General features: G+C 47.9%; 1 protein-coding gene and 1 non-coding gene across 2 annotated transcripts in view; both read left to right on the top strand.

Moving 5' to 3' along the window:
* The window catches only part of LOC131709380 (zinc finger protein 79-like), a 237825-nt gene that overhangs the window by 157899 nt on the left and 58533 nt on the right, over window positions 1-21393 (top strand). The gene's annotated exons all lie outside the window — the stretch shown is intronic.
* On the top strand, window positions 905-976 carry trnat-cgu (transfer RNA threonine (anticodon CGU)). Its single transcript has one exon. It is a non-coding gene; the product is annotated as a tRNA-Thr (tRNA).

The raw sequence follows: 21393 nt of genomic DNA on the forward strand, positions 1-21393 counted from the left end.
TATCTGCTCTGATTACTGAATCGTATTTTGTCATATACTTGTACTTACTAGAACTGAAGTCATTGTATTTTATCTTGCTCTTATATGTATAAATACTTGTACAGTGATTCTTGAAATGTGTTTTTGTTTATGATTGTAAGTCACTGTGGGTAACGGCGTCTGTGTCCTCAGAAGGCTCTGATTATATTACGATTACTATCAGGATCATATAACAAGTACTGCTTTATTACAAATTGAGCATAAACTGCATTTTTGTTTTAAGTAAATAAAAAGTTGAAAAATGGTGAAAAGCTTTAAAATTGCATCACTGCTGCTGCAAATAATAGGGTTAACACCTAAAACGAGTGTGTCCTCAGAATTAGCATGTGCCTTGTTTTATGGTCATTCCTTACTCAGCAATGCAACCATAGCTTCACTCTAATATGAAATCCATTTAATGTAAAACTAAATGTTTCTGGTAAAAGATGTACGATTCTTAACTCCAGATTAATTCATTTTCAAAGACAGCCTAAAACTATTGTAATTATTGCTATAGAATTACCAGTTCTTTTGGATCAAAATACAGTTACTGACAGGCTTGTGGACTGAGGCAGTACTGAAACTTTCAGTTCATTATTATGAAAACAATAAATAAAAAATGGGTGTCAAGTGTTTTTAAAAAAATACTATTTGCAAAATAGTATTTACTCATTTCTATTTAAAATACATGTCTGGCAACCTATTTTCTATTTGTATTTTAAATAAATATGGAGACCAATGTTTTCTATTTAAAGAGTTTCCGAGACTATTTTGCCCATCCTTGGCATTCAGCTGTTAACTGTAAGGTTGGTTTCCAGGCAGATTGTCTTTCCGGGCAGCCTTCTCAATAGAGTCCAAGCTTCCCATTTCATTTGCAGTCGTGAAGGGTGCGGTGGCAAAGTGGTAAGGCGTCGGTCTCGTAAACCGAAGATCACGGGTTCAATCCCCGTCCGGACCTTGTTGTGGTCTTTAAAACACTATTTGTTACTTGTTTGTACCTTTGCAGCTGAAAGAAAAATTATATAATGCAACTTGTATTTTAATTTAAATGAAAATGGGGGCACGCAGATTTGACCCTGGGATCTCTTGCTCTGCAAGCAAATAGTACTCAAAGAAATGAAAGAAGTTATTTACAAACCGCTAACCAAGATCATGCAACAGTCTCTTGACACAGGGGTTGTACCGACAGACTGGAAAATAGCAAACGTAATACCGATCCACAAAAAGGGAGACAAAACAGAACCAGTTAACTACAGACCAATAACTTTTATTATATGAAAACTTATGGAAACTATCATAAGATAAAAAATGGAAAATTACCTATATGGTAACAATATCCTGGGAGACAGCCAGCATGGTTTTAGGAAAGGGAGATCATGTCTAACTAACCTGCTTGACTTTTTTGAGGATGCAACATTGAAAATGGATAATTGCAAAGCATACGACATGGTTTATTTAGATTTCCAGAAAGCTTTTGACAAAGTCACACATAAAAGATTAATTCTCAAACTGAACGCAGTAGGGATTCAAGGAAATGCATGCACATGGATTAGGGAGTGGTTAACATGTAGAAAACAGAAAGTACTGATTAGAGGAGAAACCTCGAAATGGAGCGAGGTAACCAGTGGTATACTACAGGGATCAGTATAAGGTCCTCTGCTGTTTCTACATTAATGATTTAGACTCTGGTATAGTAAGCAAACTCGTTAAATTTGCAGATGACAGAAAAATAACAGGAGTGGCAGACACTGTTGAAGCAGCAAAGGTCATTCAAAATGATCTAGACAGCATTCAGAACTGGGCAGACACATGGCAAATGACATTTAATAGAGGAAAGTGTAAAGTATTGCATGCAGACAATAAAAATGTGCATTATAAATATCATATGGGAGATAGTGAAATTGAAGAAGGGAACTATGAAAAAGACCTAGGAGTTTATGTTGACTCAGAAATGTCTTCATCTAGACAATGTGGGGAAGCTATAAAAAAGGCCAACAAGATGCTCGGATATATTGTGTTGAATTTAAATCAAGGGAAGTAATGTTAAAACTTTACAATGCATTAGTAAGACCTCACCTAGAATATTGTGTTCAGTTCTGGTCACCTTGTTACAAAAAGGATATTGCTGCTCTAGAAAGAGTGCAAAGAAGAGCAACCAGAATTATCCCGGGTTTAAAAGGCATGTCGTATGCAGACAGGCTAAAATAATTGAATCTGTTCAGTCTTGAACAAAGAAGACTACGCGGCGGTCTGATTCAAGCATTCAAAATCCTAAAAGGTATTGACAATGTCGACCCAGGGGACTTTTTCAACCTGAAAAAAGAAACAAGGACCAGGGGTCACCAATGGAGATTAGATAAAGGGGCATTCAGAACAGAAAATAGGAGGCACTTTTTTACACAGAGAATTGTGAGGGTCTGGATCCAACTGCCCAGTAATGTTGTTGAAGCTGACACCCTGGGATCCTTCAAGAAGCTGCTTGATGAGATTCTGGGATCAATAAGCTACTAACAACCAAACGAGCAAGATGGGCTGAATGGGGCCTCCTCTCGTTTGGAAACTTTCTTATGTTCTTATTCCTTATACAATGATAAAAACCGTGTGGACATTTACTAAAACTGTTTGCTCTAATATATATATTTATGTCAAGTCTCAAGTCACAACGGTCAAGGGTCAAGTCTGGAAACAGCCAAGCCTGATTGACCTGATGAGGAAGATAAGGATGATGATGATGATGAGGAGGAGGAGGAGGAGTGTGAGGGAGGAGACCCTCACATTGTCTCAGTATGTATCTGGACATTTACTGCAAATGTTTTTAATCTGTTTTTGTATGGTGTTGCTGATGCTTGTGTCTAGTAAGGAAAATAATAAAAACAAAATTCACTTCCCTGTTGTACGGGGACTGGAGGCCTGTGGTTGGGAGTGTCCTGAAAACCAAAAGAAAGGTTAATGAAGAGTACGGTTTAGAGAGCTGGTTTGGAAAGGAGCACACTTCCACAACAATGGATTGCAGTACTATTGTTGAGATAAACTGATATGCAATGGTTCAGGTAACCTGAGTTGGGTGTGGTGGGGAGGTCCTCCATCTTGACAGGAAGTGGGGAAGCAGCCATGTTGGTGAGGGAAGCTTTTATTGACTTCCCTGAGTACTGACTTCCTGTAGTCAGGGCAGTACCTGTAGAAGATATTGAAAGGGGGGACAGCTGATTTTCAGTACGTTTCCCTCTGCTTGTTTTAAAGCATAGTTTCAATGCACGTGTTAGATTAATGTTTATATATATTCATTGATTTGTTTCTTTTTGAATACTTTATTTATTCTTGATAACTGTTTGCTGGTTTGTTTCTATATACCCACCTGCAGAATGGTTTATTCTGGGGGAGGGGGAGGTCTGGAAGGGTATAAAGGCTGTTCGTTTTGTTCAGTCAGGATCGTCTTTTTGTGCAGATCAGAGGGCAGTTTTGCAGCTCTGTGGTTGGACTCAGTTATTGGAGTCAGTACCTGTGATTAGGTGACTATAAATAGTTCTTTTTGGTTTCCACTTTTTCTTTCCTCAAATTGTTTGATATTTTGTTCAATTAGCTTTTTGTTTATTATTGTTCTTAAACAAAAATAATTGGTTTGGCACCAAACTTCTCTGTGATCCGTGTGCGCGTCTGTGTGTGTGTGTGTGTCAGTCACACACACACACACACACACACACACACACACACACACACACACACACACACACACACACACACACACACACACACACACACACACACACACACACCAAGACACAAACACTAAGACACACACTGACACACACATACACACAGTTACTGACCCGCACACACACACACACACACACACACACACAGGTACTGACACACACGCACACACACACACAAATACTGACCCGCACACACACACACACACACACAGGTACTGACACACACGCACACACACAGGTAATGACACGCACACACACTTATGCTATGCACTTATGTTATGCTAATTGGTAAATATGCAAATGTAAACATTACAAGAGCCAATCAAATCGCGTGAAAGTTCAAAGCGGGCGGAGCTCATTTGCATACAAACTCCAGATTTAGCTGCCAGTTAAATATTTAACTAAATGTTAAATCTAGCTAAGAGATTTAATATTTATTTAAATATTTAGGTAAATGTTAAATCTAGCTAAGATTTAAGATTTATTTAAATATTTAGCTAACTGTTAAATCTTGTAACTAGATTTCTAAATGATATCTGAATGCACACATTTATAAAAAGCTGTATTTATTTTCTCCTCATTTCTGGCAGCCCATACTAACGGCGCTCGGAACTTTGGCATTTTTAAATCCTAACGGTCTCTGCTCAGCGGAGTGGAATGTTCAGGAGCCGGTTGCCTAGCAGCGTCTCTGCCTCCTTCTCTGCCCCGCCCCCTCTCTCCCTCTCTCGTTGCTCCAGCTAGGAGTTCACATTCAGCTTCCTTAGATTATATAGCGCCATTCTTTACTAACTTTTACAAATGAGCTTATTGGAGGCTTCGTGTTTTTAAGATGGTTCAGGTGCAGTCCGGGCACACTGACTGGAGCATCATTACAGTATACCGCACTGCGCTCGGCTTTGTGTGGAGGCTGATACACAAAATAATGAACGACTGGTAAAGAAATAACATGGATTGCTTTTTAATGCTAAATGTGTATCTGGTATTCCAAGTATTATCTACAATTAATAACTCAGCTATATTCATTTTCAGAATGTGATACAGTATTAAGACAGGGTCCAGTATTCGAAATAAACACGCTTTAAGAGAAACAGCAGTGATGTTTATTGCCCATTCCCATCCATTCTCTAGATGTTTCTACATTGTGGTTGCAATCCACAGGGACAAGGGACTCAGCAATGTTAAATAAAAAACTAGAGCCCACAATTAACCAATATAGAAAGGAAGGGGGGAGAAATGTATTGCCTGCGTGCAGCACCTTCCACTTTCCTCTATTAAATGTCATTTGCCATGTGTCTGCCCAGTTCTGAATGCTGTCTAAGTCATTTTGAATGATCTTTGCTGCTGCAACAGTGTTTGCCACTCCTCCTGTTTGGAACTGCAAACACAAGTCAAAAAGGAAGTTAGAAATGCCAAGAGAGAGACAGAAATGAACATTGCTAAGGGGGCTAAAACCAATTCCAAAACTTTTATCCAAAATTATAACAGCAAGAGAGGAGGTTAAATGTCCAAGAGACACAAACGGCAAAATCACAGACTAAGAAAAAAAAATAGTGAGTATATTAAATGATTACTTTTCAAAGGTTTTTACGAAGGAGGACTCTGACAACATGCCCCACATGTCGACCTGATCCTATCCAATTTTAAAAAACTTTAGCATAACAGAGGCAGAAGTGTTAAAGGGACTAGGAGCTCTTAAAATAAACAAATCCCCTGGGCCAGATGAGATCCTCCCAATAGTACTCAAAGAAATGAAAGAAGTTATTTACAAACCGCTAACCAAGATCATGCAACAGTCTCTTGACACAGGGGTTGTACCGACAGACTGGAGAATTGAAAACGTAATACCGATCCACAAAAAGGGAGACAAAACCGAACCAGGTAACTACAGACCAATAAGCCTGACTTCTATTATATGTAAACTTATGGATCTATAATAAGATCTAAAATGGAAAATTACCTATATGGTAACAATATCCTGGGAGACAGTCAGCATGGTTTTAGGAAAGGGAGATCATGTCTAACAAACCTGCTTGACTTTTTTGAGGATGCAACATTGACAATGGATAATTGCAAAGCATACAACATGGTTTATTTAGATTTCCAGAAAGCTTTTGACAAAGTCCCACATAAAAGATTAATTCTCAAACTGAACGCAGTAGGGATTCAAGGAAATGCATGCACATGGATTAGGGAGTGGTTAACATGTAGAAAACAGAAAGTACTGATTAGAGGAGAAACCTCAAAATGGAGTGAGGTAACCAGTGGTGTACCACAGGGATCAGTATTAGGTCCTCTGCTATTCCTAATCTACATTAATGATTTTGATTCTGGTATAGTAAGCAAACTCGTTAAATTTGCAGATGACACAAAAATAGGAGGAGTTGCAAACACTGTTGCAGCAGCAAAGGTCATTCAAAATGATCTAGACAGCATTGAGAACTGGGCAGACACATGGCAAATGACATTTAATAGAGGAAAGTGGAAGGTACTGCACGCAGGCAATAAAAATGTGCATTATAAATATCATATGGGAGATAGTGAAATTGAAGAAGGGAACTATGATAAAGATCTAGGAGTTTATGTTGACTCAGAAATGTCTTCATCTAGACAATGTGGGGAAGCTATAAAAAAGGCCAACAAGATGCTCGGATATATTGTGAGAAGCGTTGAATTTAAATCAAGGGAAGTAATGTTAAAACTCTACAATGCATTAGTCAGACCTCACCTAGAATATTGTGTTCAGTTCTGGTCACCTCGTTACAAAAAGGATATTGCTGCTCTAGAAAGAGTGCAAAGAAGAGCAACCAGAATTATCCCGGGTTTAAAAGGCATGTCGTATGCAGACAGGCTAAAAGAATTGAATCTATTCAGTCTTGAACAAAGAAGACTACGCGGCGATCTGATTCAAACATTCAAAATCCTAAAAGGTATAGACAATGTCGACCCAGGGGACTTTTTCAACCTGAAAAAAGAAACAAGGACCAGGGGTCACAAATGGAGATTAGATAAAGGGGCATTCAGCACAGAAAATAGGAGGCACTTTTTTACACAGAGAATTGTGAGGGTCTGGAACCAACTCCCCAGTAATGTTGTTGAAGCTGACACCCTGGGATCCTTCAAGAAGCTGCTTGATGAGATTCTGGGATCAATAAGCTACTAACAACCAAACGAGCAAGATGGGCTGAATGGCCTCCTCTCGTTTGTAAACTCTCTTACCGGTTCATGATGCTGAGTAAGTTCAGTGGCCTAGACAACTCCTTGTGCAACTTGTCACCTGACTGAGCCTGGCTCATCACCGTTACAAAACTGCACATCGTTACATTAATTAAGAATTTAAAAAAACACCTTGCATTCTTTCTCTGATCCTTCCTTCCAGGCTGAGTCACTCCTGGAGAGTAGGAACCTCCCCTCCCCTCTCTCTCCCTCCCCTCCCCTCTCTCTCCCTCCCCTCCCCTCTCTCTCCCTCCCCTCCCTCCCCTCCCTTCCCCCTCTCTCTCTCCCCTCCCCTCTCTCTCTCTCTCCCCTCTCCCCTCTCCCTCTCTCTCCCCTGCCCTCCTCCCTTATCCTCTCTCCCCTCCCCCTCTCTCTCTCCCTTCCCCCTCTCTCCCCTCCCCTCCTCTCCTCTCTTCTCCTCTCTCCCCTCCCCCTCTCTCTCCCTCCCCTCCTCTCTCTTCTCCTCTCCTCTCCCTCCCCTCCCCCTCCCTCTCCCCTCTCTCTCTCCCTTCCCCCCCTCTCTCTCCCCTCCCCTCTCTCTCTCTCTCTCCCCTCCCCTCTCTCTGCCTCCCCTCCACTCTCTTCTCCTCTCCTCTCTCCCTCCCCTCCCCTCTCCCTCTCCCTCTCTCTCTCTCTCCCCTCCTCTCTCCCTCCCCTCCCCTCTCCCTCTCTCTCTCTCTCCCCTCCTCTCTCCCCACCTCTCTCTCCCCTCTCTCTCTCTCCCCTCCCCTCTCTCTCTCCCTCCCCTCCACTCTCTTCTCCTCTCCTCTCTCCCTCCCCTCCCCTCTCCCTCTCTCTCTCCCCTCCTCTACCCTCCACTCCTCTCCCCTCCCCTCTCCCTCCCCTCCACTCTCTTCTCCTCTCCTCTCTCCCTCCCCTCCCCTCTCCCTCTCTCTCTCCCCTCCTCTCTCCCCACCTCTTTCTCCCCTCCCCTCTCTCTCTCTTCTCTCCCCTCCCCTCCTCTCTCCCCATCTCTCTCTCCCCTCCCCTCTCTCTCTCTTCTCTCCCCTCCCCTCCTCTCTCCCCTCCTCTATCTCTCCCCCATCCCTCTCTCCCCCCATTTTCCCTCTCCTCTCTCTCCCTCCCTCCCTCCTCTCCCCTCCCCTCTCTCTCTCCACCTCTCCCCTGTCCCTCTCTCTCTCCCTCCCCTCCTCTCTATTCTCCTCTCTCCCCTCCTCTCTCTTCTCTCCTCTCTCCCTCCCCTCCCCTCCCAACCTCTCTCCCTTCCCCTCTCTCTCTCTCCCCCCTCTCCCCTCTCCCTCTCCCTCTCCCTCTCTCTCCCCTCCCCTCCTCTCTTCTCCTCTCTCCCCTCCCCCTCTCTCTCTCCCTCCCCTCCTCTCTCTTCTCCTCTCCGCTCTCCCTCCCCTCCCCTCTCTCTCTCCCTCCCCTCCTCTCTCTTCTCCTCTCCTCTCCCTTCCCCTCCTCTCTCCTCTCCTCTCTCCCTCCTCTCTCCCTCCCCTCCTCTCTATTCTCCTCTCTCCCCTCCTCTCTCTTCTCCTCTCCTCTCTCCCTCCCCTCTTCTCTCTCCCTTACCCTCTCTCTCTCCCCCCTCTCCCTCTCCCCTCCCCTCCTCTCTTCTCCTCTCTCCCCTCCCCTCTCTCTCTCCCTCCCCTCCCCTATTCTCTCTCCCCCCTCTCCCTCTCTCTCCCCTCCCCTCCTCTCTTCTCCTCTCTCCCCTCCCCCTCTCTCTCTCCCTCCCCTCCTCTCTCTTCTCCTCTCCTCTCCTCTCCTCTCTCCCTCCCCTCCCCCCTCTCTCTCCCTCCCCTCCTCTCTCTTCTCTTCCCTCTCCATCTCTCTCTCCCCCCTTTTCCCTCTCCTCTCTCTCCCTCCCTCCTCTCCCCTCCCCTCTCTCTCTCCACCTCTCCCCTGTCCCTCTCTCTCCCTCCCCTCCTCTCTATTCTCCTCTCCCCTCCTCTCTCTTATCCTCTCCTCTCTCCCTCCCTCCCCTCCACTCTCTCCCTCCCCTCCCCTCTCCCTCCCTTCCCCTCTCCCTCTTCTCTCTCTCCCCCCTCTCCCCTCTCCCTCTCTCTCTCCCCTCCTCTCTCATAATCTCTGTGGCTAAGTGTCTGTGAAGCCAAGGCAGATGGGCGCTTGTCTCTGGTGTTACTAAGAGGCAGAGAGGAGCATTGCGGTCAGCCAGCATGAAATTCAATTTGCGAGCCGTGTTAATAACAGGGGAGAGACTGCCAGCCCCGTCTCGCTTCATTTTCAATCACATGCGTTTCCCTCCTAGTCCCTCCTCAGCTCCGCTAGAGCCACACTGCTTCCCTCCCAGTCCCTCCTCAGCTCCGCTAGAGCCACACTGCTTCCCTCCCAGTCCCTCCTCAGCTCCGCTAGAGCCACGCCGCTTCCCTCCCAGTCCCTCCTCAGCTCCGCTAGAGCCACGCCGCTTCCCTCCCAGTCCCTCCTCAGCTCCGCTAGAGCCACACTGCTTCCCTCCCAGTCCCTCCTCAGCTCCGCTAGAGCCACACCGCTTCCCTCCCTCCCAGTCCCTCCTCAGCTCCGCTAGAGCCACACCGCTTCACTCCCAGTCCCTCCTCAGCTCCGCTAGAGCCACGCCGCTTCCCTCCCAGTCCCTCCTCAGCTCCGCTAGAGCCACGCCGCTTCCCTCCCAGTCCCTCCTCAGCTCCGCTAGAGCCACGCCGCTTCCCTCCCAGTCCCTCCTCAGCTCCGCTAGAGCCACGCCGCTTCCCTCCCAGTCCCTCCTCAGCTCCGCTAGAGCCACGCCGCTTCCCTCCCAGTCCCTCCTCAGCTCCGCTAGAGCCACGCCGCTTCCCTCCCAGTCCCTCCTCAGCTCCGCTAGAGCCACGCCGCTTCCCTCCCAGTCCCTCCTCAGCTCCGCTAGAGCCACGCCGCTTCCCTCCCAGTCCCTCCTCAGCTCCGCTAGAGCCACGCCGCTTCCCTCCCAGTCCCTCCTCAGCTCCGCTAGAGCCACGCCGCTTCCCTCCCAGTCCCTCCTCAGCTCCGCTAGAGCCACGCCGCTTCCCTCCCAGTCCCTCCTCAGCTCCGCTAGAGCCACGCCGCTTCCCTCCCAGTCCCTCCTCAGCTCCGCTAGAGCCACACCGCTTCCCTCCCAGTCCCTCCTCAGCTCCGCTAGAGCCACGCTGCTTCCCTCCCAGTCCCTCCTCAGCTCCGCTAGAGCCACGCCGCTTCCCTCCCAGTCCCTCCTCAGCTCCGCTAGAGCCACGCTGCTTCCCTCCCAGTCCCTCCTCAGCTCCGCTAGAGCCACGCTGCTTCCCTCCCAGTCCCTCCTCAGCTCCGCTAGAGCCACGCTGCTTCCCTCCCAGTCCCTCCTCAGCTCCGCTGACTATACCCTACATGATCTTCAATGGGGTGAGGCTGGTAGAATGGGACCACAGTGTGCTGACTATGCCCTCAATGATCTTCAATGGGGTGAGGCTGGTAGAATGGGACCACAGTGTGCTGACTATACCCTCCATGATCTTCAATGGGGTGAGGCTGGTAGAATGGGACCACAGTGTGCTGACTATACCCTCCATGATCTTCAATGGGGTGAGGCTGGTAGAATGGGACCACAGTGTGCTGACTATACCCTCCATGATCTTCAATGGGGTGAGGCTGGTAGAATGGGACCACAGTGTGCTGACTATACCCTACATGATCTTCAATGGGGTGAGGCTGGTAGAATGGGACCACAGTGTGCTGACTATACCCTCCATGATCTTCAATGGGGTGAGGCTGGTAGAATGGGACCACAGTGTGCTGACTATACCCTCAATGATCTTCAATGGGGTGAGGCTGGTAGAATGGGACCACAGTGTGCTGACTATACCCTACATGATCTTCAATGGGGTGAGGCTGGTAGAATGGGACCACAGTGTGCTGACTATACCCTCAATGATCTTCAATGGGGTGAGGCTGGTAGAATGGGACCACAGTGTGCTGACTATACCCTACATGATCTTCAATGGGGTGAGGCTGGTAGAATGGGACCACAGTGTGCTGACTATACCCTCCATGATCTTCAATGGGGTGAGGCTGGTAGAATGGGACCACAGTGTGCTGACTATACCCTACATGATCTTCAATGGGGTGAGGCTGGTAGAATGGGACCACAGTGTGCTGACTATACCCTCCATGATCTTCAATGGGGTGAGGCTGGTAGAATGGGACCACAGTGTGCTGACTATACCCTACATGATCTTCAATGGGGTGAGGCTGGTAGAATGGGACCACAGTGTGCTGACTATACCCTCCATGATCTTCAATGGGGTGAGGCTGGTAGAATGGGACCACAGTGTGCTGACTATACCCTCCATGATCTTCAATGGGGTGAGGCTGGTAGAATGGGACCACAGTGTGCTGACTATACCCTCCATGATCTTCAATGGGGTGAGGCTGGTAGAATGGGACCACAGTGTGCTGACTATACCCTCAATGATCTTCAATGGGGTGAGGCTGGTAGAATGGGACCACAGTGTGCTGACTATACCCTACATGATCTTCAATGGGGTGAGGCTGGTAGAATGGGACCACAGTGTGCTGACTATACCCTACATGATCTTCAATGGGGTGAGGCTGGTAGAATGGGACCACAGTGTGCTGACTATACCCTCCATGATCTTCAATGGGGTGAGGCTGGTAGAATGGGACCACAGTGTGCTGACTATACCCTCAATGATCTTCAATGGGGTGAGGCTGGTAGAATGGGACCACAGTGTGCTGACTATACCCTACATGATCTTCAATGGCAGACAGACAGACAGCGGCTCTGTTCATAAAGGTACTGAGAGGTAGGATCTGAGGAAACCTAACAGACTGCAGAGAGAAGAGAAAATAGCAGCCTGGACGAAATATTGGAAACACCCGCCAGAGCACTGTCAATAGCACAGCATGGGACTGATTCACCTGCCATAGCACTGTCAATAGCACAGCATGGGACTGATTCACCTGCCATAGCACTGTCAATAGCACAGCATTGGACTGATTCACCTGCCATAGCACTGTCAATAGCACAGCATGGGGCTGATTCACCTGCCAGAGCACTGTCAATAGCACAGCATGGGACTGATTCACCTGCCATAGCACTGTCAATGGCACAGCATGGGACTGATTCACCCGCCAGAGCACTGTCAATAGCACAGCATGGGACTGATTCACCTGCCATAGCACTGTCAATAGCACAGCATGGGACTGATTCACCTGCCATAGCACTGTCAATAGCACAGCATGGGACTGATTCACCTGCCATAGCACTGTCAATAGCACAGCATGGGACTGATTCACCTGCCATAGCACTGTCAATAGCACAGCATGGGGCTGATTCACCTGCCATAGCACTGTCAATAGCACAGCATGGGACTGATTCACCTGCCATAGCACTGTCAATAGCACAGCATGGGACTGATTCACCTGCCATAGCACTGTCAATAGCACAGCATGGGACTGATTCACCTGCCATAGCACTGTCAATAGCACAGCATGGGACTGATTCACCTGCCATAGCACTGTCAATAGCACAGCATGGGGCTGATTCACCTGCCATAGCACTGTCAATAGCACAGCATGGGACTGTTTCACCTGCCATAGCACTGTCAATAGCACAGCATGGGACTGATTCACCTGCTATAGCACTGTCAATAGCACAGCATGGGGCTGATTCACCTGCCATAGCACTGTCAATAGCACAGCAGGAGACTGATTCACCTGCTATAGCACTGTCAATAGCACAGCATGGGACTGATTCACCTGCCATAGCACTGTCAATAGCACATCATGGGACTGATTCACCTGCCATAGCACTGTCAATAGCACTGCATGGGACTGATTCACCTGCCATAGCACTGTCAATAGCACAGCATGGGACTGATTCACCGGCCATAGCACTGTCAATAGCACAGCATGGGACTGATTCACCTGCCATAGCACTGTCAATAGCACAGCATGGGACTGATTCACCCGCCATAGCACTGTCAATAGCACAGCATGGGACTGATTCACCTGCCATAGCACTGTCAATAGCACAGCATGGGACTGATTCACCTGTCATAGCACTGTCAATAGCACAGCATGGGGCTGATTCACCTGCCATAGCACTGTCAATAGCACAGCATGGGACTGATTCACCTGCCATAGCACTGTCAATAGCACAGCATGGGACTGATTCACCTGCTATAGCACTGTCAATAGCACAGCATGGGACTGATTCACCCGCCATAGCACTGTCAATAGCACAGCATGGGGCTGATTCACCTGCCATAGCACTGTCAATACCACAGCATGGGACTGATTCACCTGCCATAGCACTATCAATAGCACAGCAAGGGACTGATTCACCTGCCATAGCACTGTCAATAGCACAGCATGGGACTGATTCACCTGTCATAGCACTGTCAATAGCACAGCATGGGGCTGATTCACCTGCCATAGCACTGTCAATAGCACAGCATGGGACTGATTCACCTGCCATAGCACTGTCAATAGCACAGCATGGGACTGATTCACCTGCCATAGCACTGTCAATAGCACAGCATGGGACTGATTCACCTGCCATAGCACTGTCAATAGCACAGCATGGGACTGATTCACCTGCCATAGCACTGTCAATAGCACAGCATGGGACTGATTCACCTGCCATAGCACTGTCAATAGCAGAGTATGGGACTGATTCACCTGCCATAGCACTGTCAATAGCACAGCATGGGACTGATTCACCTGCCATAGCACGGTCAATAGCACAGCATGGGACTGATTCACCTGCCATAGCACTGTCAATAGCACAGCAGGAGACTGATTCACCTGCCATAGCACTGTCAATAGCACAGCATGGGACTGATTCACCTGCCATAGCACTGTCAATAGCACAGCATGGGACTGATTCACCTGCCATAGCACTGTCAATAGCACAGCATGGGACTGATTCACCTGCCATAGCACTGTCAATAGCACAGCATGGGACTGATTCACCTGCCATAGCACTGTCAATAGCACAGCATGGGACTGATTCACCTGCCATAGCACTGTCAATAGCAGAGTATGGGACTGATTCACCTGCCATAGCACTGTCAATAGCACAGCATGGGACTGATTCACCTGCCATAGCACGGTCAATAGCACAGCATGGGACTGATTCACCTGCCATAGCACTGTCAATAGCACAGCAGGAGACTGATTCACCTGCCATAGCACTGTCAATAGCACAGCATGGGACTGATTCACCTGCCATAGCACTGTCAATAGCACAGCATGGGACTGATTCACCTGCTATAGAACTGTCAATAGCACAGCATGGGACTGATTCACCTGCCATAGCAATGTCAATAGCACAGCATGGGACTGATTCACCTGCCATAGCACTGTCAATAGCACAGCATGGGACTGATTCACCTGCCATAGCACTGTCAATAGCACAGCATGGGACTGATTCATCTGCTATAGCACTGTCAATAGCACAGCATGGGACTGATTCACCTGCCATAGCACTGTCAATAGCACAGCATGGGACTGATTCACCTGCCATAGCACTGTCAATAGCACAGCATGGGACTGATTCACCTGCTATAGCACTGTCAATAGCACTGCATGGGGCTGATTCACCTGCCATAGCACTGTCAATAGCATAGCATGGGACTGATTCACCTGCTATAGCACTGTCAATAGCACTGCATGGGACTGATTCACCTGCCATAGCACTGTCAATAGCACAGCATGGGACTGATTCACCTGCCATAGCACTGTCAATAGCACAGCATGGGACTGATTCACCTGCCATAGCACTGTCAATAGCACAGCATGGGACTGATTCACCCGCCATAGCACTGTCAATAGCACAGCATGGGACTGATTCACCTGCCATAGCACTGTCAATAGCACAGCATGGGACTGATTCACCTGCCATAGCACTGTCAATAGCACAGCATGGGACTGATTCACCTGCCATAGCACTGTCAATAGCACAGCATGGGACTGATTCACCTGCCATAGCACTGTCAATAGCACAGCATGGGACTGATTCACCTGCCATAGCACTGTCAATAGCACAGCATGGGACTGATTCACCTGCCATAGCACTGTCAATAGCACAGCATGGGACTGATTCACCTGCTATAGCACTGTCAATAGCACATACCAGAATCGAAATCTTTCTCTCTCATTCCCCTCTTTATCACTCTCCTCTTTCTCTCTCATTCCCCTCTTTCTCGATCACTCTCCTCTTTCTCTTTCACTCCTCTCTTTCTCTATCATTCCCCACTTTCTCTCTTGTTCCCCTCTTTCTCTCTCATTCCTTTCTTTCTCTATCAATCCCCTCTTTCTCTCTCGTTCCCCTCTTTCTCTCTCTTTCCCCTCTTTCTCTCTCTTTCCTCTCTTTCTCTATCATTCCCCACTTTCTCTCTCGTTCCCCTCTTTCTCTATCATTCCCCACTTTCTCTCTTGTTCCTCTCTTTCTCTCTCTTTCCCCTCTTTCTCTCTCGTTCCTCTCTTTCTCTATCATTCCCCACTTTCTCTCTCGTTCCCCTCTTTCTCTATCATTCCTCTCTTTCTCTCTTGTTCCCCTCTTTCTCTCTCATTCCTCTCATTCTCTATCACTCCCCTCTTTCTCTCTCATTCCTCTCTTTCTCGATCATTCCCGTCTTTCTCTCTTGTTCCTCTCTTTCTCTATCACTCCCCTCTTTCTCGATCATTCCCCTCTTTCTCTCTTGTTCCTCTCTTTCTCTATCACTCCCCTCTTTCTCTCTCGTTCCTCTCTTTCTCTCTCGTTCCCCACTTTCTCACTCGTTCCACTCTTTCTCTCTCGTTCCTCTCTTTCTCGATCGTTCCTCTCTTTCTCTCTTGTTCCTCTATTTCTCTCTCATTCCGCTCTCTCTATCACTCCTCTCTTTCTCTCTCGTTCCCCTCTTTCTCTATCATTCCCCACTTTCTCTCTCGTTCCCCTCTTTCTCTGTCATTCCCCACTGTCTCGTTCCTCTCTTTCTCTCTCGTTCCCCTCTTTCTCTCGTTCCTCTCTTTCTCTATCACTCTCCTCTTTCTCTCTCGTTCCTCTCTTTATCTCTCGTTCCCCTCTTTCTCCCTCATTCCCCACTTTCTCTCTCGTTCCCCTCTTTCTCCCTCATTCCCCACTTTCTCTCTCGTTCCTCTCTTTCTCCCTCATTCCCCACTTTCTCTCTCGTTCCTCTCTTTCTCTATCACTGCCCTCTTTCTCTCTCGTTCCTCTTTTTCTCTCTCGTTCCTCTCTTTCTCTATCACTCTCCTCTTTCTCTCTCGTTCCTCTCTTTCTCTCTCGTTCCCCTCTTTCTCCCTCATTCCCCACGTTCTCTCTCGTTCCCCTCTTTCTCCCTCGTTCCCCTCTTTCTCTCTCGTTCCCCTCTCTCTCTCGTTTCCTCTTTCTCTATCACGTTCCCCTCTTTCTCTCTCGTTCCCCACTTTCTCTTTCGTTCCCCTCTTTCTCTCTCGTTCCTCTCTTTCCCTCTCGTTCCCCTCTTTCTCTCTCGTTCCCCTCTTTCTCTCTCGTTCCCCTCTTTCTCTATCACGTTCCCCTCTTTCTCTCTCGTTCCCCACTTTCTCTTTCGTTCCCCTCTTTCTCTCTCGTTCCTCTCTTTCTCTCTCGTTCCCCTCTTTCTCTTTCGTTCCCCTCTTTCTCTCTCGTTCCTCTCTTTCCCTCTCGTTCCTCTCTTTCTCTATCACTCCACTCTTTCTCTCTCGTTCCTCTCTTTCTCTATCACTCCCCTCTTTCTCTCTCGTTCCTCTCTTTCTCTCTCGTTCCACTCTTTCTCTATCACTCCCCTCTTTCTCTCTCGTTCCTCTCTTTCTCTCTCGTTCCCCTCTTTCTCTCTCGTTCCCCTCTTTCTCTCTCACTCCTCTCTTTCTCTCTCATTCCCCTCTTTCTCTCTTGTTCCCCTCTTTCTCTCTCCTTCCCCCTCCTCTCTCGTTCCTCTCTTTCTCTCTCGTTCCTCTCTTTCTCTCTCATTCCTCTATTTCTCTATCACTCCCCTCTTTCTCTCTCATTCCTCTCTTTCTCTCTCGTTCCCCACTTTCTCTCTCGTTCCCCTCTTTCTCTCTCGTTCCTCTCTTTCTCTATCACTCCCCTCTTTCTCTATCACTCCCCTCTTTCTCTCTCATTCCTCTCTTTCTCTATCACTCCTCTCTTTCTCTCTCGTTCCCCTCTTTCTCTATCGCTCCCCTCTTTCTCTCTCGTTCCTCTCTTTCTCCCTCGTTCCCCTCTTTCTCTCTCGTTCCTCTCTTTCCCTCTCGTTCCTCTCTTTCTCTATCGTTCCCCTCTTTCTCTCTCGTTCCTCTCTTTCTCTATCGTTCCCCTCTTTCTCTCTCGTTCCTCTCTTTCTCTCTCGTTCCCCTCTTTCTCTCTCGTTCCTCTCTTTCTCTATCACTCCCCTCTTTCTCTCTCGTTCCTCTCTTTCTCTCTCGTTCCACTCTTTCTCTCTCGTTCCTCTCTTTCTCTATCACTCCCCTCTTTCTCTCTCGTTCCTCTCTTTCTCTCTCGTTCCCCTCTTTCTCTCTCGTTCCCCTCTTTCTCTCTCACTCCTCTCTTTCTCTCTCATTCCCCTCTTTCTCTCTCGTTCCCCTCTTTCTCTCTCGTTCCCCCTCCTCTCTCGTTCCTCTCTTTCTCTATCACTCCCCTCTTTCTCTCTCATTCCTCTCTTTCTCTCTCGTTCCTCTCTTTCTCTCTCATTCCTCTCTTTCTCTATCACTCCCCTCTTTCTCTCTCATTCCTCTCTATCTCTCTCGTTCCCCACTTTCTCTCTCGTTCCACTCTTTCTCTCTCGTTCCTCTCTTTCTCTATCACTCCCCTCTTTCTCTATCACTCCCCTCTTTCTCTCTCATTCCTCTATTTCTCTATCACTCCTCTCTTTCTCTCTCGTTCCCCTCTTTCTCTATCGCTCCCCTCTTTCTCTCTCGTTCCTCTCTTTCTCTCTCGTTCCCCTCTTTCTCCCTCGTTCCCCTCTTTCTCCCTCGTTCCCCACTTTCACTCTCGTTCCCCTCTATCTCTCCCGTTCCCCTCTTTCTCTCTCGTTCCTCTCTTTCTCTATCGTTCCCCTCTTTCTCTCTCGTTCCTCTCTTTCTCTATCGTTCCTTTCTTTCTCTCTCGTTCCTCTCTTTCTCTCTCGTTCCCCTCTTTCTCTCTCGTTCCTCTCTTTCTCTCTCGTTCCCCTCTTTCTCTATCGTTCCCCACTTTCTCTCTCGTTCCCCTCTTTCTCTCTCGTTCCTTCTTTCTCTCTCGTTCCCCTCTTTTTCTCTCGTTCCCCTCTTTCTCTATCGTTCCCCACTTTCTCTCTCGTTCCCCTCTTTCTCTCTCGTTCCTCTCTTTCTCTCTCGTTCCTCTATTTCTCTCTCATTCCTCTCTCTCTATCACTCCTCTCTTTCTCTCTCGTTCCCCTCTTTCTCTATCATTCCCCACTTTCTCTCTCGTTCCCCTCTTTCTCTCTCGTTCCCCTCTTTCTCTCTCGTTCCTGTCATTCTCTATCACTCCCCTCTTTCTCTCTCGTTCCCCTCTTTCTCTCTCATTCCTCTCTATCTCTCTCGTTCCCCACTTTCTCTCTCGTTCCACTCTTTCTCTCTCGTTCCTCTCTTTCTCTATCACTCCCCTCTTTCTCTATCACTCCCCTCTTTCTCTCTCATTCCTCTCTTTCTCTATCACTCCTCTCTTTCTCTCTCGTTCCCCTCTTTCTCTATCGCTCCCCTCTTTCTCTCTCGTTCCTCTCTTTCTCTCTCGTTCCCCTCTTTCTCTATCGTTCCTCTCTTTCTCTATCGTTCCCCTCTTTCTCTCTCGTTCCTCTCTTTCTCTATCGTTCCTTTCTTTCTCTCTCGTTCCTCTCTTTCTCTCTCGTTCCCCTCTTTCTCTCTCGTTCCTCTCTTTCTCTCTCGTTCCCCTCTTTCTCTATCGTTCCCCACTTTCTCTCTCGTTCCTCTCTTTCTCTCTCGTTCCTTCTTTCTCTCTCGTTCCCCTCTTTTTCTCTCGTTCCCCTCTTACTCTATCGTTCCCCACTTTCTCTCTCGTTCCCCTCTTTCTCTCTCATTCCTTCTTTCTCTCTCGTTCCCCTCTTTCTCTCTCGTTCCTCTCTTTCTCTCTCGTTCCTCTATTTCACTCTCATTCCTCTCTCTCTATCACTCCTCTCTTTCTCTCTCGTTCCCCTCTTTCTCTATCATTCCCCACTTTCTCTCTCGTTCCCCTCTTTCTCTCTCGTTCCCCTCTTTCTCTCTCGTTCCTGTCATTCTCTATCACTCCCCTCTTTCTCTCTCGTTCCCCTCTTTCTCTCTCATTCCCCTCTTTCTCGATCATTCCCCTCTTTCTCTCTTGTTCCCCTCTTTCTCTCTCACTCCCCTCTTTCTCTCTCATTCCGCTCTTTCTCTATCACTCCTCTCTTTCTCTCTCGGTCCCCTCTTTCTCTATCACTCCCCTCTTTCTCTCTCGTTCCTCTCTTTCTCTCTCATTCCTCTCTTTCTCTATCACTCCCCTCTTTCTCTCTCATTCCTCTCTTTCTCTATCACTCCTCTCTTTCTCTCTCGTTCCCCTCTTTCTCTATCACTCCCCTCTTTCTCTCATTCCTCTCTTTCTCTATCACTCCCCTCTTTCTCTCTCGTTCCCCACTTTCTCTCTCGTTCCCCTCTTTCTCTCTCGTTCCCCTCTTTTTCTCTCGTTCCCCTCTTTCTCTCTCGTTCCTCTCTTTCTCTATCACTCCCCTCTTTCTCTCTCGTTCCTCTCTTTCTCTCTCGTTCCCCTCTTTCTCTCTCGTTCCCCTCTTTCTCCCTCGTTCCCCTCTTTCTCTCTCGTTCCCCACTTTCTCTCTCGTTCCCCTCTTTCTCTATCACGTTCCCCTCTTTCTCTCTCGTTCCCCACTTTCTCTTTCGTTCCCCTCTTTCTCTCTCGTTCCTCTCTTTCCCTCTCGTTCCTCTCTTTCTCTATCACTCTACTCTTTCTCTCTCGTTCCTCTCTTTCTCTATCACTCCCCTCTTTCTCTCTCGTTCCTCTCTTTCTCTCTCGTTCCCCTCTTTCTCTTTCGTTCCCCTCTTTCTCTCTCGTTCCTCTCTTTCCCTCTCGTTCCTCTCTTTCTCTATCACTCCACTCTTTCTCTCTCGTTCCTCTCTTTCTCTATCACTCCCCTCTTTCTCTCTCGTTCCTCTCTTTCTCTATCACTCCCCTCTTTCTCTCTCGTTCCTCTCTTTCTCTCTCGTTCCACTCTTTCTCTATCACTCCCCTCTTTCTCTCTCGTTCCTCTCTTTCTCTCTCGTTCCCCTCTTTCTCTCTCGTTCCCCTCTTTCTCTCTCACTCCTCTCTTTCTCTCTCATTCCCCTCTTTCTCTCTTGTTCCCCTCTTTCTCTCGTTCCCCCTCCTCTCTCGTTCCTCTCTTTCTCTCTCGTTCCTCTCTTTCTCTCTCATTCCTCTATTTCTCTATCACTCCCCTCTTTCTCTCTCATTCGTCTCTTTCTCTCTCGTTCCCCACTTTCTCTCTCGTTCCCCTCTTTCTCTCTCGTTCCTCTCTTTCTCTATCACTCCCCTCTTTCTCTATCACTCCCCTCTTTCTCTCTCATTCCTCTCTTTCTCTATCACTCCTCTCTTTCTCTCTCGTTCCCCTCTTTCTCTATCGCTCCCCTCTTTCTCTCTCGTTCCTCTCTTTCTCCCTCGTTCCCCTCTTTCTCTCTCGTTCCTCTCTTTCCCTCTCGTTCCTCTCTTTCTCTATCGTTCCCCTCTTTCTCTCTCGTTCCTCTCTTTCTCTATCGTTCCCCTCTTTCTCTCTCGTTCCTCTCTTTCTCTCTCGTTCCCCTCTTTCTCTCTCGTTCCTCTCTTTCTCTCTCGTTCCCCTCTTTCTCTCTCGTTCCTCTCTTTCTCTCTCGTTCCCCTCTTTCTCTCTCGTTCCTCTCTTTCTCTATCACTCCCCTCTTTCTCTCTCGTTCCTCTCTTTCTCTCTCGTTCCACTCTTTCTCTCTCGTTCCTCTCTTTCTCTATCACTCCCCTCTTTCTCTCTCGTTCCTCTCTTTCTCTCTCGTTCCCCTCTTTCTCTCTCGTTCCCCTCTTTCTCTCTCACTCCTCTCTTTCTCTCTCATTCCCCTCTTTCTCTCTCGTTCCCCTCTTTCTCTCTCGTTCCCCTCTTTCTCTCTCGTTCCCCCTCCTCTCTCGTTCCTCTCTTTCTCTATCACTCCCCTCTTTCTCTCTCATTCCTCTCTTTCTCTCTCGTTCCTCTCTTTCTCTCTCATTCCTCTCTTTCTCTATCACTCCCCTCTTTCTCTCTCATTCCTCTCTATCTCTCTCGTTCCCCACTTTCTCTCTCGTTCCACTTTCTCTCTCGTTCCTCTCTTTCTCTATCACTCCCCTCTATCTCTCTCGTTCCCCTCTTTCTCTCTCGTTCCTCTCTTTCTCTATCGTTCCCCTCTTTCTCTCTCGTTCCTCTCTTTCTCTATCGTTCCTTTCTTTCTCTCTCGTTCCTCTCTTTCTCTCTCGTTCCCCTCTTTCTCTCTCGTTCCTCTCTTTCTCTCTCGT

Source organism: Acipenser ruthenus, chromosome 43 (assembly GCF_902713425.1).
Source record: "Acipenser ruthenus chromosome 43, fAciRut3.2 maternal haplotype, whole genome shotgun sequence".
NCBI lineage: Eukaryota > Metazoa > Chordata > Actinopteri > Acipenseriformes > Acipenseridae > Acipenser > Acipenser ruthenus.